Source organism: Trichosurus vulpecula, chromosome 7, assembly GCF_011100635.1.
Source record: "Trichosurus vulpecula isolate mTriVul1 chromosome 7, mTriVul1.pri, whole genome shotgun sequence".
NCBI lineage: Eukaryota > Metazoa > Chordata > Mammalia > Diprotodontia > Phalangeridae > Trichosurus > Trichosurus vulpecula.
Genome location: NC_050579.1, coordinates 15,326,470 through 15,345,333, shown reverse-complemented (window position 1 = coordinate 15,345,333; position 18,864 = coordinate 15,326,470).

Genomic DNA, 18,864 nt, shown 5'->3' with positions numbered 1-18,864 from the left:
CTTGCAGCCTCCAGGCCACATGTGGTCCTCTAGGTCCTCAAGTGTGGCCTTTTGACTGAGTCCAAGTTTTACAGACAAATCCTTTTATTAACGCAATTTGTTCCGTGAAGTTTAGATTCAGCCTCAAGGCTGAAGGGAAAGTTCCCCGTGCCCAAAATCTCACCTGGAAGGTATCTTCAAGGCCTCCAAGTTCACCCTTCACCTGACTAAGCATCTTTTCCATGACAACAAGCCAATAGTCATTCAGTCTTCACTTGAACATATCCATTGAAAGGTAATTCATTGCCTCCAAGGCAATGTTACCAAGTTTTATTGTTACAAAGTTTTTTCCTGAAAGTCAAGCCTAAATTTGCCTCTTTGTAACTTTGTCTCACAGCTCCTGATTTGCTCCAGCCATCCTCTGCCCAATCTGGCCCAAACAGACCTACTCCCTCTCTTCCACTAGACAACCCTCCAAATACTTAGAGAGAGCAGCCATGTCCATCCCGACTCTTCTCTTCTAGTTCCTTCAGTCAGATCTGCATATAGCGTGGACCACTTGCCACAGTTTCCTTCTTCTTTGCTCCTTCTGTCACATCATCTGAGGGGGAGGTGGACCCTCTTATCAAGGCCAGCCTCTCTACCTTAATTCCATCCCTTCCCCTCCTCTCCAAGAATTGTCCCCACCACCATTTTGATTGGGTTCACCCCCCCCCAAAGTGGGTAAAACCAGGGACCCCATGGGAGATTCAGGCTCCTGGCTCCAGTCTACGGTCCCCACTTTCCTTTCGCCATTACAACTGGACCAAGCCACTCTTGCATTAATCTTCAGGCTCTGCTCTTGCTGCTTCTCTCGGACATATTCGTTGAAAATCTGAGCTCATTGATGAGTTCCCTGGGTAACCACATCATCTTTTTAGACATAGCTTTGTTTTTGTCATCAAAGAAAGCATTTCTTATTCTACTATCAGGCTTTTATCAAGACCCCCCCCCCCCCCGCCACTCCTTGTGTGCCCACTAACTTTTTAGAATCTTAGGCCATGAGTCCCCCCTCCCCCCCCTTAAATTTGAAATTTGCTATGCCAAAGTCTAGGGTGCATCCCAAAAAGGGGGACCAGCCAGTGCAAATGCCTGCAGTCTGCAGATAGAGGGTCTTGTAGGAGGAACAGCCAGGAAGCCAATGTTACTGGATCATAGAGTTCATGTTGGGGAGTAAGATGGAAGAAGACTGGAAAGATAGAAAGGGCCCAAGCTGTGATGGGCTTTGAACAGTGCAGTTGGGAGCCATCGAAGTTGATCGGGAGGTGGGGGGAGGGGTGACATGGTTGGAGTTTCACTTTAGGAAGATCCCTTTGGTAGCTGGGTGGCCTGCACCCACAGCTGAAGTCCCCACTCCTGGGCACCAGCCCCACTGCCAGGGTCCCAGCTCTCACCTGTCACTGCCTTCATTCTCAGCTTCCAGAGAGTATTCATTATGGAGTGGGGAGTGGGAGAAGCAGAGCAAAGACATAAAGATCTGGTCCCTGCCTTGCTTCAGAAGTCCTCTTTTCAAATCCTTTAATCATCTGAGTTGCTCTTCTCCGGACTGTCTCCAGGGTTCCACACCCCTCTTCACATGTGGAAAAGGAAAGTAGGCGGCTGACTTGAAGGGGAGCTTCACGAATTCTCAGCTTGGTGGCCAAGTCTCCCCTGCCTCTTTCGTGCCAAGAGCCTGTAAATACATCCCAGGTTCCCATTAGTGGGTCCCACCAAAGCCCCACACTGTCACCTCCCACAGTGACACTTCATGTATAGTAGGCTCTGAATCAGGGATGGTTAGATGGAATTGAAGGGAATCTGGTCCTCCCTGGTCTTCTACTTCTGGCTTTTGTCTGGCCATTCTCTGGACATCTCCTATTTAGCCCCCATCTTAAAGCAAAATGTGATAGTCCTGGGTAAAGAGTCCAAAGCTATAGACTCTAGTCCTGCCTCCTCTGCTTGGGAACTGGGTAACCTGGGGTAAAAAATTTCATGTCACTAGATCTTAGTTTCTTCACCTATCAAAAGTGAACAATTAAGGGACACAACATGGCGTGATGGGAAGAGATCTGGACTTGAAGTCAGGAGACATCTAGGTTTGGATCCTGATTCTGAGACTCACTAAGTGCCCACACCAGCCATGCTCTCTTCAAGCCCAACCAACCCATGACTCCCTAGACCACCTGTCCACCTTCCCCCACCCTTGCCCTTCCCCCTCAGTTTCTCAGCTCCCTTCAGTGTGTTGTCTTGCATACTAGAATGTCAGATCCTTGAGGGTAGAGACTGTCTTTCTTGTTCTTTTATTTGTAGTTGTCCACCCCCATCTATCTATCATCTGTCCGTCTATTGATCATCTGTATCTTAATCATCTACATATCTATCATCTATCTCTCTGTTCATCTGTCTATCCATTGATCTACCATCTGTCTCTATCCATCAACCTATCTCTCTATCCAAATCTGACATCTATCTATCCATCTGTCTGCCTATCTATCTATCTACATCTAAATATCCATCCATCCATTTATCTGTCTGTCTGTCTGTCCATCCATCTGTCCATCCATCCATCTATCTATCTGTCTATATCTATCTATCCATCCATCCATTTATCTATCTGTCTGTCTGTCCATCCATCCATCTGTCCATCCATCCATCCATCTATCTATCTGTCTGCCTATCTATCTATCTATCTATCTATCTATCTATCTGTCTGTCTATATTTATCTATCCATCCATCCATTTATCTATCTGTCTGTCTGTCTGTCCATCCATCTGTCTATCTATCTATCTATCTATCCATCTATCTATCTATATCTATCCATCCATCCGTCCATTTATCTATCTGTCTGTCTGTCCGTCCATCCATCTGTTCATCCATCCATCTATGTATCTATCTATCTACCTACCTATCTATCCATCAGTCTATTTATCCATCTATCTTTTGTCTAACTCGTTGTGTGTCCCAGGACAAGCCGCCTCATCTCTCTGAGCCTCAGTTTCTCCATCTGTGAAGTGCAGGGGCTGGGCCGATGCTTTCTCAGGTCACTTCCAGCTCTGCCATTATGATCCAATGTTGCTCTGAGCCCTCCTGGCCACGTGACCCTGGACAAGTACCTTCATTTCTCCATGCTCCAGAGTAGGCATGCTCCACCTTGGCTGAAGGGATTTCCTCACCAAGGAATGATGCCCCTGTGGAATCATTGGCCTGGTTGAAAAGAAAATGCTCCCCTGAGAGAGGCAATGGCCATAGTGGTTGGAGGGCCAGTCTTGGAGGGCAGAGGACCTGAATTCAAGTCCTGCCTCTGGCACCACCTGGCTGTGAGTCCCTGGGCAAAGAAGGAGCTTCCTTAAGGGGAGGGCCCTGCATTGGGTAAAGAATAAGGGCAGATCCCAAACTAGGCATCACCCTCCAATAGGACTGGATCATGGAGACCCCTTTGCAAACCCTCAGACCCCTGCAGAAAAGTGAGTCCATGGCACTGAATCTGGTAGGCTTGTTTGTTAGCCTCCCTGGGACTCTCCTCTTCTGTAAAATGAGAGCCTAGCCAGCCTCTGATAGCTGCTCCCCCAGCTCTAGGCCTATGGCCCATCAGCCCATTGGTCACCACAAATCTGGGCTGTGCATACCCCCACTTTCCGCAGCGTGGGGTGGGTTGCATGAATTTGTATGAGCTGCACGTCTCTTTTGAATACTCTGGAGAAGCTGGTCTTTGGAAGGAATCCTGCAGTGAACGGTTTCCCAGAGGAATAAATTCTTGCTTATTGAGAATAAGGAGCCTCCATCTGTATTTCCTAATTGAGATTGGGTTGCCTCAGTTGGGACATGCCTGTGGCCCCCAAAGCTTTTGCCCATCTCTCATGTGATGATTTGTTGACGTGCTTTTTTGGGTCCTGTAATCAAGCAGAGTTCCCTAGAATTTCCACCTCTCCAGAAGGGAGAGCTCGCTGGCCTGGCCTTGTTCAGACTTCAAGCGCTTGCCTCCTCTTCTGTGAATTCTTCTAAAGTCACATCTGCTGCCCTCTGACAACATCTGCCCATCTGCTAAGTGTTCTTGGACCCTCCTGATCCACTTGCATCCTGCTTTTTCCAGAGCTTTTCAGGCCATGGCTTCCCTCTTTCCATTTGGCCTTTCCCCTCTCCTGTCCTTGATGGTTACCAGATTGGGGCTGGTGGGGAAGCTGTAACCAGACTGGAATCATGCTTCATCTAGAGAAGGTTCCATCCTGCTGGCTAGCTGGATCCAGCCAGGGCTGCTCTCCTGTGCCCTTGTTTCCAGGTTGCCTTGTCAAATTCTTGGTCTTCTCCCTATTTCTGTACTACGCCACCCAACTGAGGCCGTGAATTCTGGGCTTGGCACAAGAGACGTGGATCATAACCTTGTTGAGGAAGAGGTGACAGGAGTCTTAGAGATCGTTGAGACCAGGCCTCTGGACTGTGCGTTAGGACGAGGAAACATGGAGATGTGAAGGACTTTGCTGGGATCACAGAGCCAGCAAATGTCTCAGGTGGGATTTAAATTCAGGTCTTCTGGACTCCAAGTCCAGGCTTTTGGGGGCCACATCCTAGCATAGGGCTTATATTACCAGCTATGTAACCCTGAGCGAGTGCCCAATGGTCAGGTCCATGCTTAGAGCACTGCAGAAGGGACAAGTGTTTGAGCAAATCAGGTGGGGGGGGGGAGGCAGGGTGGCCTGAGTGTGGGCCACTTCCTTCCTCTAACCTTGTCCCTCCTGCTGGAGCCTCTAGATCCAGCGGCCTGGACTCTGTACCAATCCTCTGAGAGCCAGAGCATGGCTAGGTTGGTCTCTCCAAGTCCCTCTTTCCCTCTTCTCCAGCTCCCTCTGAGAACCCCCCAGCTGCTCCCTGGGCTCCCCGGGCACCCTTATCTGCCAACCATCGGGCCCTCCCCCTATGGCCACTCCCTCAGAAATGCCCCTGGCTTCCCACTCAGAAAGACCTTGTGTGTTTTTCAAATTAATGCAATTAAGAGCATTAAAGTTTCGGAGAGATAGAGTTTTTCATTTCCCTTTTATTTGATTAGAGAAATTCCCACCGCACAGTTTCCACAAATGAAACCCAGATCCGGGCCCCATTGTTCCGAGTCTTGCCTGAGAATGTGTTACCTTTCAATCTCGCACACTAATGTGTTTAGAGTTACAGTGCCCCCCGGGCGGCTGCAGGAAGGATCTCCAAGCCTTGATTAAAGGGCCCTGCTCTGACAGGAATGCAGAGGTTCCTCCAACCGCCTGCCTGTGTGCTTGCCACAGTGGGGCCTGGGATGTGGGCAGGGTGGGACCACCACCCAGCCCCTGCTGGTGTAAGGATGCAGGAGCCTCCTCAAACAGACCCCGATGGGGGTGGGGGCAGCTGGGGCCTTCCTGGGACCCCACACTTCCACCTTCTCTATCTTCCTCCACCACCCCCCCCATACACATCTCTCCATCTCTCTCTCTCTCTCTCTCTCTCTCTCTCTCTCTCTCTCTCTCTCTCTCCCTCCTCCCTCTCTTTCTCTTTCTGTCTTTTTCTCTTTCTCTCTTTCTTGCTCTCTTTCTCCCTCTTTCTTTCCTTCTCCCTCCCTCTCTCTTCCTTTCTCTCTTTGTCTTTCTCTTTCTCTGTCTTTCTCTCTCTCCATCTTGGTCTTTCTCTCTTTCTTTCTCTCTCTCTCTCCATCTTGGTCTTTCTCTCTCTCTTTCTTTCTTTCCTCTTTCCTCCCCCTCCCCCCCTCCCCCCAGTACATGGCTGCCTTTTTTCTTCCCTCTGCCTCTCTTCATCTCTCTCCCGGCTCCCATCTCCTCAGCCGTCAAGTGTGAGCTGTCCTCCACGCCTGGCTGCTTTTCTTCCACTGTGGACAGTACAGCTCAGAGACATCATTGCAGAAATCCCACTGCCCAAACTCCAAGGGGAAGAGGCAGGATCTCAAGATTGTGGCCAAGAGTTAAAAATCTGATTGTAGGAGATGTGTGAGTATGTGTGCAGAGGGGTCATAACCCTCGTTAAGAAATGTGACTAATGCCAAATTTAAACAGGATGTGAAGACTGTAGACCCTCCCAGCCTCCCCTCCGCCACTGCCCCCCAAGGCACCAAAGACTCAAAGCCAGGGGGCCCTGAGCCCTTCCTCTTCCAACAGAAGGAGCCTTCTCTGGACCAAGCTTCAGTCTCTGCCTCCCACCTTCACCCCAGGGAAAGGAACCAGTAAAGGTAGAGGAGAATTCATTGCTCACCCCTCAGATTGCTGGAAGTTTTAACCATTCAAAGAAAAAGCCAGGCCTTGGCTTAATCACTGCAGAAACTGGCCTTAATGGAGAGAAGAAATGTAGCATTTGGTTGGAGATCTGGGTGAAAAGCCCTCTCAGTCCCAGACTTTGCAGAAGGTGGGTGAGTGCTGTGTACTGGTCGCCAGGGCCAGGTGGTGGGAGCCTTAGGGAGAACCAGCCACATCCCCAAAGCTCTCCTCACCCCTCTGTGTTCCAAGCCACTACACCTGAAGAAAGGGACTCTGACCCTCGTTGTATGACCAGGGGCTCCTCCCCTGACTCATCACCCTTGTCTGCGCCTGCATCTCCCATCCATAAAGTGCTCTGGCTTCTCCTCCAATCCTACATCTGTGATGCCAGGACATCTGAGCTGGAGCCACCTTGACCCTCCTGTGTTTCAGAGCACTGTATCTGGAGTCAGAGAACCTTGGTTCAAATCTCTTCTCTGTTACTTTGGCTGTTTGGGCCTCATTTGTCTCATTTACAAAATGGGCAAATTACACAGTTGTAGGGGGTCCCTAAAGGCCCTTCTTTTGTTTAGGGTCCTAAGTTCAGCCCTCCTCCCTCTCTTCCTAGGCTACACGAAGGCACGGCCGGGGAGGGGGGGTGGGGAAGTGGAATCTGTATAGATTACTGCCTTGCCCACAACCCTAGCCTCTAGGAAGCAAGGCTGCCAGCCAACCACCTCCCTCAAGAATCCCAAGTCCCAGGCTCCTTGCTCAAAGCCCCCATTCCAGGGGAATTTTGTTTCATCCCCCCTCGATCACTTTCCCCTCAACAACCATCCCACATCCACATGCTGACCAAGATCCCTACTGATTGCCTTCAGCCACAGAGTGCCAGGCTTGACTCTCTGAAATGCTGGGCAGTGAAACACATCCTCTGACTCTCAACCAAAGGAATGGTCAAGTGGGGTGGGTGTGAACTCACAAGTAGCTGCTTCCAAGATGGAGAGCACCATATAGTGTGGTATATTGGAAATAAAACTGACTTGAGTCAGTAGACCTGGGTTTGAAAGCCGCCCCTGGGGCTCACTATCTAGGTAACTTTGGGAAGCCACAACTTCTCCAAGGTTGGGCCTCATCATCTATGAAATGACAGCATCTGAGGTCCCTCCCAACAGAATCTATTTTTCTGATCAATAGAAAATGCCCAGGTTCATACTAGGGGATTCCCTACTTCCCTGACTCAGAGCCCCCACCCAGAAAATCTGTGGAAATCACCTCACATCACACAGTGAGCTGACATCAGCTCACTCTGTAAGCAAGTTGGTGAAATTAAGGAAGGAAATTTTCATGATAAAGTAATAAAACCAAAACCCACACGAGCTCACGACAGCAGTCTTAGGAAACAAAGGGAGTCCTGTACCTGGCAGTCATCAGCCAAAGACCCCCAGAGGGGACTCAGATGCTGCACCAATGGAAGGATGTTGGCAAGGCAGGTAAGAGCTGCCCCTGAAGAGAAAGTGCAGCCACTGGAAAGAATAGCCCAGTTACTGCCTGATTGTACTCTTCTTAGTGGAGGGGATATATAAGGTGGCTAATGAGCTGCCTTGCAAAGACCCTTCCCCCTGATTCTACTAGTAATGAGGAGATAATTGGATTGTATTCATAGCATTCCATGATCCTCTCTTACAGATCATTCCCTTTTTTTGCTTTATTGGAATAAACAACCTCCTTCATACCTAATTCATGTTGTATATTGTGTAAGACCTAATATTTATATAGTGTTTACTATGAGCCAGGCACTGTGCTAAGTACTTTATAATTATTATCTCATTTGAACCACACAACATTTTGCAAATAAAGAAACTGAGGTAAACTGAGGTGAAGTGATGTACTTGCCCATGGTCACAAAGCTAGTAAGTGTCTGAGGCTGGATCTGAACTCGGGTTCTTCAGACTCCAGGTCAGGTGCTCTATCTACTGTGAGTACTTCCTTTACTCCCTCTTTTGGATAGGGGGAGTATTAGATTAGAGATAAAAATAGAATTGTGCCCAGAGTAGTAGAGGAGCAGGGGGTGAGAAACTAGAGAATGTGAGAACTAGAGAGCCTAATTTCCTCTCAGAAGTCAGACAACCTCAGAGCAATGAACCCAGAGCAAACTGGGTAAAAAGGACCTATGGCCTCAGCCAAGAGGTTCCCAGGAAGCCACTTTGCTAAGCAGGCATTCCTCTTCAGGGCTGGTCTATTGTTGTTGAGTCAGGGGAAAGGGAGTATGTTTTATAAATACTATTCTTCTTTTGCCACTGAAATAAATGCCTTTTCAAAGAGCTAATTAAACCTACTGGCTGAAGCTAGTAATGGGAAGACCTCCAGTGGGGGCTCATGAACTCTGTCCATTGCATTGGAGAATGTCTTCAGAATGGATGAGTCATTTGGAAGTTAAAGATGTTTCCCTGCATTACAGTTCTAATGATGTAGTAGTAGGCCAGGGAGGTAGCTCTCCCTATGGCTCTTACACTTTCCTACAGCATCTACATATGTAGGACCCACAAATATTTGCCAGGGAACAGAAATCTGCCACCCTCTATATCCAATAGATTCCAGTCAACGATACCAGATTTCGATATGTTGACTACAAATCTCAATATTCTTTCTCCCCCACACACCCCAAAGGGGTATCCTTCCCTCAAGATAGTCCAGATGTATTTGTTAAGGAGCTGAACAAAGCGCTCACTCCCTGATTATATTTCTTAAGCCCCAAAGAATATCTCTGGACAAACTGGGTAGGCTTATTCAAATTATTCTAGCCTTCGCCTTATAACACCTAGAATGGAAAGGCACGGTCCTAAGAGATTGCTACCCTCCTCCAAAAAAAGATATCAACTTCCTTTGTTCTATTTGTCCTGGGAAGGGGAGAATTGTGTGGGCTGGTGAAGCTGGGGGATGTACTTGTAAGACTGAGCAAAGAGATCATGTGGTCCCTGCTGTCATTTTGGGCCCTTACTCCTACAGTGCTGGGTAGATGAGAAATCCACCTCCATTTCAACAGCTTCTCCCCATCAGCAGGCAAGAAAGTTAGAAACCTCTTGGATGCGCCCCAGAGTCCTACCATAAACAGCTGCCAGGGGAATCAGCCCCCAGGGAACAGATGAATAATTGGAATTGAATTTGGAATAAGGAAGAGCAGAAAGAGTCAAAGGAGGAGGAAGCCAGAAAGAAGCAGAAATTTCCCCGGAATTATGCATTATGTCCTGCAGGGTTTATTTTAATCAATTATCTTAACACAGTCAATAAATCAACAAGCATTTATTAAATACCTACTATGTGCCATGTGTTGTGTTAGACTGGGAGAATATAAAGACAAAAATCCAAGGTTCCTGCCCTCAAGGGGCTTCCATTCTAATGGAAGAGCTACTAAATGCCTGGATATAAAAAAAAACTAAATATTAAATACCAATCAGTCAAAATGTATCTGTTAAGGGCCTACTGTGTGTTCTGAGGGATACACTTATATTCTTTCAAGAGAGAAAACATATTCACAAGAATATATCACATAGGACCGCTGGTTCATGGTTATCTGTGCTGATGGAGATCTGCCACGATTTTTAAAAATCCTAGATAGCCCTCAAATCTGGAAAGAGCATTGGATTTTGGAGCCCAAGGATCCAGGTTCAAATCCAGCAGCTCTTCTACGGTCTTGGATAAGTGTCTTCCCTCTGCAAGCCCATTTCGAGGGACCACTCCAGACTGGGATCCTATGACCAGCTCCACTTAGCTCTGGAACACAAGAGAGCTTTTGTTGTTCCTCAAAACCTGCCTTTTTCAGTTTTACTTTGGTCAGTCTTCAAAAGAGCCTGCCTTCTGCCTTGTGCACCATCCCCCAGATCGATCCAGCCCTCCCCCCTTGCTCTATTTATTTCTGGAACCAGCTCACTGACTGTCCAGGGGACCTGTCCAAGCTCCCCATATGGTACACCAGGTCTCCCACCTTCAGGCCTACTTGGAGCCATAGATTTGGAGCTGAAAGGGACCTTAGAGTCTGTAGATGAGGAAGCTGAGGCTTTCCCACTCAATGGGAAAGTGACGTAGTATTTGAAGGCAGAATTTGAACTCAGGTCTTGCTGACTCCAAGCCTATCCATTGTGCCTCCTAGCTGCTAGCATGAAGAAATTGAGCCCAGGGAGTTGAAGTGAGTCATGTGAGGTCCCATAGACAGTAAGAGAGAGGCATGATTCCAGTTCAGTTCTTCTGACTCCAAAGACAATGTTCTTTCCACTCAGATGCTCAGTCCTCCAGATCTCCTATTTGCAGGTGCTATTGTTCAGTTATATTTGACTCTCCCTGACCCCATTTGGGATTTTCTTGGCAAAGATATACTGGAGGGGCTTGCCATTTCCTTCTCTAGCTCATTTAACAGATAAGGAAACTGAGGCAAACAGGGTTAAGTAACTTGCCCAGGGTCACACAGCTAATAAATGTCTGAGACTGGATTTGAACTCAAGTCCTCCAGCCTCCAAAGCTGGCACTCCATTCACTGCAGCAGAGGGGCTGGCATTTCCCCAGATGATGAACGTCATTGATCAGATATATTCCTATGATATTAAGTGTAGGGGTCATCACACCCAATTAGGTTTAAATGTATAAACAAAACCCTTTGGTCCTCTGATTCCTTTATCAGGTGAAAATACAAAATAGCAGTTTGCAGGAATTTTCCTGCGATCCCACAATGTATGAACTAGTCCATAATCAGCTCCAAGGATTACAGGGTTTGGGACACTGGATGAAAGGCAGCTACTGCCCCCAGGAAACATCTTGTGTTTGGCTGACAAAACATCAGACACACCTTTGGCCCTGTGTATAAAGCCAGCAGGTCAGTTTGGTGGTTGGTCAGTGAAGAACTGGAGTCAAAATAGAGGAAAACTCAGATGTCTGAGAGGTCATCACTCTCAGTATGGAGGGAGTGCAGGCTTGCATATTTGCTTTGCTCTCCTCCTCCCACCCACTGACTACATCATCAAAGAGACTGGACCAGTGGGAGACAGAAACAGAGAGACACATTGAGGACAGACAGATGGGGTAAGACGGCTGCTGAGGGAGACAGCAGCTTCAGGCAACGTGACTCCTTATGGCAGAGATGTGAAGGATATGGACTTAAGAAAAGAGCTGATTTTGAGAGGCCCACCCAGAAGACTCTGCCCACAGGGATTGCTGGGTGAGAACTCTTTGAAGAAAGAAAAGACTTTCAGGCCCTAAAATGTCAGGAGTTGTGAGTTGCCCCTTTGACATACTTTTTCCACATGTGTACTTTGCTCCTACTATTATACTTTTTCTATCCCACTCTTCCCATGATTGCTGGGTGTCCCAGATTGTTGTTGTTATTTTTGGTGAGGGTGGGAGAAATGTTCTGTTACTATTGTGGTTGCTATGCCATTTGAAATAAATGCCTTTGCTAGGAGCTAATCAATCTACTGGCTGATTGTTTATGGAAAGCACACTGGTGGGGGCTCATCCACTCTAGGAAAAGGAATACTCACTCACAAAATCACCCCCTTGAACCTAAGGCGGTGGCCACCCCCTGGGGACCCAACCTGCAAATATGAGTATCAGAGGGAGTACTACAATAAGATCACCCCCTCATTTTACAGATGAGGAAACTGAAGCACAGAGAGGTGAAGAAATTTGCCCAAGGTCAAAATGGTAACCTTGAACACAAGTCACCTGACTCCGAATTCCACACTCCTTTCTACCACACCACACTGCCTTATAAAGTCCCTGACATCAAGGAGTTTACATTCTCCTAGATCTCCACCAGATGCCTCTCCCTGCCAGATTTGCCTAGTGCAGGTATGGCCAACCATCTTTAACAGCCTAATACTAGTACCCATATTCCAACTTCCCAACTATTGTATGTTCTACTTTGGGGGGAAAAAAGGAAGCAGTCTTGGTGGCCCCAAAGTGTTCTGGGGATGGAAAATATGGAGCTAGTTCAAGATGGTTCACCAAATGGATACACTACTGAGTAAGTCTCCCATGGACTAGAGTTTCGGTATGCAGGAATAGTGCCTGATTGGTCTGCACCCCTTTGAGACCTTCATGATGTTTACTTGGCAGATAGGTACTAAAGAGTCATCTGTCCCGATCCCCAAATGTAATGCCTTGTGGTCAACTCAAACTCAACATGTCCAAAACAGAACTCGTCACCTTTTCTCCTAAACCCATAGCTCCTCCAAACTTCCCTATTTAGATTGAGGGCACTATCCTCCTTCTAACCACCCAGATGCACAACCTTGCTAACCCTCCCATCTCTCATATCCATTCCTCTCTGTCCAATCACGTTGGCACACCCCAGTTCTCAACCCAGTTGATCACCTCATAACTGGACTATTGTTCTGACTCCTCATTGGAAACCAGTTTCCAGGCTCTCCCCCTCTGATCCACGTTCCACACAGCTGCCAAAATAGTTTTCCTAAAGCATAAATCTGACCAAGTCACTCCCCCCAGCTCAAGAATCCAGAATGGCTCCCAATTGTCTCTGGGAAACAAGACAAATTTCTCCAATTGGTATTTAAAACTTTCCACAATCTGGCTCCCATCTTTCTTTCCAGACTGACTTCACATTACTCTCTTTCACACACTCTAACGTCCAGCCAAAGGAGCTTTTTGCTATTGCCCAAACTCTTTCTCTGCCTTTGGATAGCCTAACCCCCACACCTGGAATACATTTTCTCCTCAGTGTCACTTCTTAGAACCCTGACTTCCCTCAAGCTCAGCTCAGGTGCCACCACCAGCAGGGACCCCTTCCTGACATAGTGGCTAGAGTCCTAGACTTGAGTCAGGAAGACCTAGGTTCAAATCTTGTCTCTGACATTTATCAACAGTGTGACCCTTAGTAATAGACTCTGCTTCCTCATTCTCTTCCCTTCTCTTCTCAGAACCCCAAATTACCTTTGTATTGGGTGTGCTCTGGCCCCATTCTCCTAGAGCAGAACCAACTGCATCTTCCCCTTAGGGCTCCAGGGGAACCCTGGGGGATTAGGGTATCTCTTCTCTAGGGGTATCTGCTCACGCAGCCACCTGTTTGTTGTGTTACCCCAACCATTAGCCACCAGGAACTAGTGCCCCAGTTGTTTAACCTGTGCACACTTAGTAGCTTTACAGAGTGATATTTACTTTGAAGATATAGCAAGAAAAAAAGTACAAACATTCCCACCCAACACCTCGTGGACACACTCTCACCATCCCACCTCAGCCTCTAGAAGTGGCCTACTATTCAGCACAGTTTCTACATGACGTTATCGCCCCCACCACATTCATGTCCAAAGGCTCCACAGCTGCTGGGTGAATACCCTTCTCAGCTCCCAACAGACTGGGTCCCAAAGGTCACTTCCTGCTTCTTGGGGTATCAATGCTGGACTGATCACAATCCTAAATGCTGGGGTGGCCAGGTGCCGGGACACTGGGGTGCCCATGTGCCAGGACATTGGGGTGGCCAGATGCCATGACATCTGGACCCCAGCTATTCTGACCATGTGAAACTCACAAGGTCATGTGTTTCCAATCTCCTTCACCTAAACCATAAAGAAATAAATTGATGAAAAAGGACAGAGATCTGTTTCTGTTGAAGAGGTCTCAGAGGGATGAGCCTAAAGCCTCTCCACTCATAGTGTTGCCTCTCACCATGGAAGGTGTCAAAGCAAGAGAGAGGAAGGGGCAGAAAAGCTTCTGGTCCCTAATGGTTTCTGATAGTACTCTCATAGTTCTGGCTATGCAATCAATTGAAAAGATAGCTCTTAGTCACATGGTTAACAGGTCAGAACTAGCCTACAGAATGTCTGTACGTGCTCAAGTCACTCCAAAACACTTCCATTACATGTCATGGCTCTCTGAGAAGAAGGCTCCCAGACTACGCCATTTGGGAAGATGATATCAGTCACTGTGCATATACTAGTCTGCATTGTACTCACAAAGCTCACCTAAGCTGCCACCCCCTACTTGGGGCCTTTCCTAATTCAAGCCCCAGCCCCCACTGCTGCTACTGCCTCTCCTCCAAATTGCTTTGCCACTATTTCTACATTATCCTCCCCAGACAGAATTTAAGTTCCTTGAGGGAAGGGATTATTATTTATTTATTATTATATATATATATTTTTGGATGGGAGGGAGAGGGAGATCTTTGTATCTCTGGTGCCTAGCACATTGCCTGGCTCATAACAGGCACTTAATAAATGCTTATGGATGGATGGATGGATGGATGGATGGATGGATGGGTGGGTGGATGGATGGGTGGATGAATGAATGGATGGATGAATGGATGGATGGATGGGTTGACGGATGGATGGATGGATGGATGGATGGATGGATGGATAGATGGATGGATGATTTGTCTCTATAGCTCTTACAACATAGTCTAACCCCAAACAGTAAATGTTTGCTGAGTGGATGAATGAATTCCAGCTGTGTGGCTGACACAGGGCAATCCTTGGTCATTCCACTCTTGGGATCTGATAGAATGCAAGCCCCCTGAGGCCAGGGACTCTCTTCACTTTTGTATTTGTCCCTGGCACTCAGCATGTGCCTAGCACACAGTAGGTGCTCATAAATATGTATTCACTGATCAGTTGAGTGTCTATAACACAAGCTCCTTGAGCTCAGGAACTATATTTGCCTTTGCCTTTGCATTCCCAACACCTGGCCCCAGGCCGGGTATACAGTGGGCTCATATAAATGCTCACTAACTGGTTGGTTGTATGCCCACATTAGAACAGAATGGCCAAAGACTGTTTTCATTTGGTCTTTGCGTTGCACATGGTTGGCATTTAATAAACCCTTGGTGGGTTGGGTTGGGTTGGGTTGGGTTGAACTGGACTGGATGAGGCCTGCACTGTCTTGGCTCCAGACAGGATCTAAGATTAGAAGAAAGCCCCGGCACCTCCCCCAGCCCCTCTGCCTGCCTCACACACAGACCCAGAGGAGGTTGCCCAAAGATATAACAGCAGGGGATCTGTCTCCCCGTCTTCCTTTTGGTGAAAATGAACCATTTTCTCTTGGAATGCAGGCAAGAAGTGCATTCCCTTCCCCCCATGGAGATGGATTAAATCATTCTTTGTCTCACTCTTTAAAAAATGAACTCTCCCAAAGTCACTCACTCTGTTCCCTATTTGTTATCAGCCTTCTCTCTTGCAGCTGTATTAATAACCCTGGAAGCTTGGGATTTGGCTGGCCTGTCTCCCTCTCACTCCAGGCCTGGGCTTGAGCCTGGCCTTGACTGCCTTCCCGATGCTGCTCCCTGTTCAGCTTGGGAGGACTGGAGGGAGCCTGGAAAGGCCCCAGCGTAGAGCACCAGACTGACCTTGAAAAGCAGAAGCCCTGATGCTTGGGACTCAGTGACCTCAGACATTCCATACCACTCAGGGAAGCAGGAATTCTCTGAACTTAGAGAACGTGGGCTGGGGGTATCATAGATTCCAAGATTCATGGACTCTTAGAGCTGAAAGGGACATTAGAGAGACCACCTGGTCCAATCCAATCATTTTTACAGAAGAGGAAACCAAGGCAACCAGAGGGTTAGGGACTTGCCCAAGGTCACACAGTCAGCTAATGTTAGAATGAAAAGTCCAACCAAGATCTGTGATCTGCCTACTCCAGACAAGGCGTTGTGCCAGGGGATGAGGGGGCACAGAGATGAGTAAGAAACCAGCCTGATCCTCAAGGGACCTAGAATCTTAGATTAGAAGCCAGGAGAAGAGGTTAGGAAAGAATGTAAAGAACCCTTAGTGCAAGAGAGAGTGAGGCAGAGAGAGCCTGGGACCATAGCCAGGCACCAGGAAGGCTGGGGTTGAAGTGTTGACTCAAACACTGACTAGCTGTATGTACCCGGGCCATCATTCAGCCTTTCTACTGCTCAGCTTCTGAGTTCCCCTCCAGCTCTAGAGCAGAGCCTAGAGTGTAGGGGACCAAGTGCTCACGGTAGTAAAAACCTGGGTTCCAATCTCATCTTAGTCACTTCCAGCTGTGTGACCCTGAGCAAGTCACTCAGCCCTCTCAGACTCAGTTTCCCCATCTGTAAAGAAGAAGGTGGGGGGAGATCAGAATAGCCCCTGCCTCCCAGGATTGTCTGAGGGAGTGAGTGAGACTCAAGCACTTTGCACACATCAAAAGTACCATCTGGATGGAGGCTTAAACCATCGTTTGGAATTCATAGGATGCCAGGGTCACAAGGTAGGTGGGACCTCAGAGGCCATTGAGCCCAAACCTCTCCTTTTACAATTGGGGAAACTGATACTTGGAGAGAGGAAGAGGTTTGCCCAAAGTCACCCAGCTTCCAAGCACCCAACAGGACTCCAGCACTTTGCCTGCCTTTCTCCCATCTGGGTGAGGGGCAGTTGTGGCAAAAAGACATTCTGACCACGGAGGGGGTCATGTCAGGTGCCTAGGAGAGGCATGCTGGTGTCCACTGGGGGAATGGGAAAGGGAAAGTGGGTCTCTCAAGAGGGGCCCCAAGCCAAGCAGGCCAGCCAAGGACTGGGAGGTGCAAACAGAGAATTCTGCAGATGGTTCCCTCCCAAAGTGGTTCCCCCCTCCATCCACCACCCCCCCCCCCCCCGCACCACATGATTCGCTGGAACAGAGGACCAGTCACTCTCCACCCTCCTTCTTACAGCTCCAGGTAGGTAGAGGGATTAGATTGGGGAGAAGAGGAAACTTCAGCAACTTCAGAAACTTAGCAGTTGCTCAGAGGTTAATGACACACCTAGAGTCATTCATCCAGTGTGTCAGAGACAGAATTTGCACTCTGCTCTTCCTGGCTTAGGCTGCCTCTCTGTCCCCTACACAACATTGCCTCCCATGACAGCTCCAGAAAGGGGCAAAGTATTCTGGGTGCTCAGAGACGAGGAAGCCCATTTGGGGAACACTGAGTACTCTAGCTTGGCGGGAGTGTAATCTACATAAGTGAGTAGGAGAAGGCAGACTGAAAGGAGGGAGGGGCAGGCTCCTTGTGTGGCCATTCATTGGCAGCCAAGTGGAGAATGGACTGGAAAGACTGGAGTCAGAGAGGCCAGAGAGACTAGGAGGGAGGGGATGAGGCCCTGAGCAACAGCAGCAAGAGGAAAGAAGACCGGGTGGGAAAGCTGTTATGGAGGAAGGATTGACAGGACTTGGCAAGAGACTGACTGGGGATGAGAAGGATGGAGAGGCAGGGAGGAAGCGGGAGGCATCCAACATGACTGGAATATGGAGCCTCGGTGGCGGGCCAATGGCGAGGCCATTAACGGAACTGGGGAAATGAGGAGGAAGGCTTGTTTTTGTGTGCTCTGCTTGGGATGTCTTTAGATTCATTCAACAAACATTTATTTAATGACATCATGTGTCAGGGGCCTTTGCTGCACTGTGAACATCTCAAAGAACCGTAGGGTTTGGAGCTGCAAAGGACCGGACGCCATTTTGTCAAACTCCTCCTTGTATTAATGAGGAACCTGAGACCCCTAGAGAGAATGAGTTAGCCCAAATCACACCCGTAACCACAGAAGCAACATTAACTGACCTCTGGGGTTGACAGAGGACTCTGCACAGATGATCCCATCTGAGCCTGTGTGACTTTACAGGGGAGGAGATTCAGGTTTAGAGAAGGGAAGGGATGGTAAGTAACAGGGGGCAGGGGCAAGTCTAAGAATCCCTGAACTCCAGGGGCAATACTGGAACCACTGAGTCATGCTGTGCCTACTAAAACCAGGCAGCAGCAGAACCAGGAGCAGAAAGAAGCCTAGTTTTGGGCCTCCCAGAAGCCTTCCTGGAAGAGGTGGCAGCTGATCTGAGCACTGAAGGAACAAGTCAGTTCTGAGAGGCAGCGGCTGAAGAAGGGGTGGGGGTGGGGGTGGGATCTGTGGCCCAGGGCCAGGGACAATGCACGTACCTGGGGCTATTTCAACAGTGTATTCCATTCTGCTTTAGTGAGAACTTGCTACACCTGGGAAGGAGGGAGAAAGCCTTGGGTCAGGGGTCAGAGGGCCTGTGTTCAAATCATTCCTTGGAATGGACCCTTGGACATGTAATTTAACCAACCACTCTGGGTCTCTTTTCCCTCATCTGTGAAAGGAGAGCATTGGATTAGATGGTCTTGAAGGTCTATTCTTCCAGCTCTATCAAGTCATTAACAAGTTATGTTATGGTTTGTCCTTTCTCCTAGAAGAGGACTATGACATCAGGGAGGGGATGCCATGACTTTGCAAGTGAATTGGGTTTAAGTGAGGCAGAGCTGTGCAAAGTCACCGGCCTCACTTTCTCCTCCAGAGCCATCTGGGTCCAGTAGTCAGATATGGATCAGGATGCCTGGAGATGGCACCAGATGCAGTGGGGGTCCTTGGCCTTTTAAAGCCAAGGTCTTTCCGAGTTTTCACTTTCACTGAGGCTGTCTAAGAGCCAAGGGACGGCCCCTTTAATCCAAAAAGAAAAAAAAACTGGAAGGGGGAGACCCTCAGGGCTGTTTCCTTTTGGCTGTTTCCAGCCAAAAGAGAAACATTAACAAGCATTTATTAAGCACCTGCTATATCCCAGGCACTGGGAACACAGAAACAAAAATGAGATAATCCCTGCCTCCAAGAACATAACATTCTATTGGGTAGAAACAATCCATAGTAAGAGTATTGAATACCAAACAGATGTACTGGA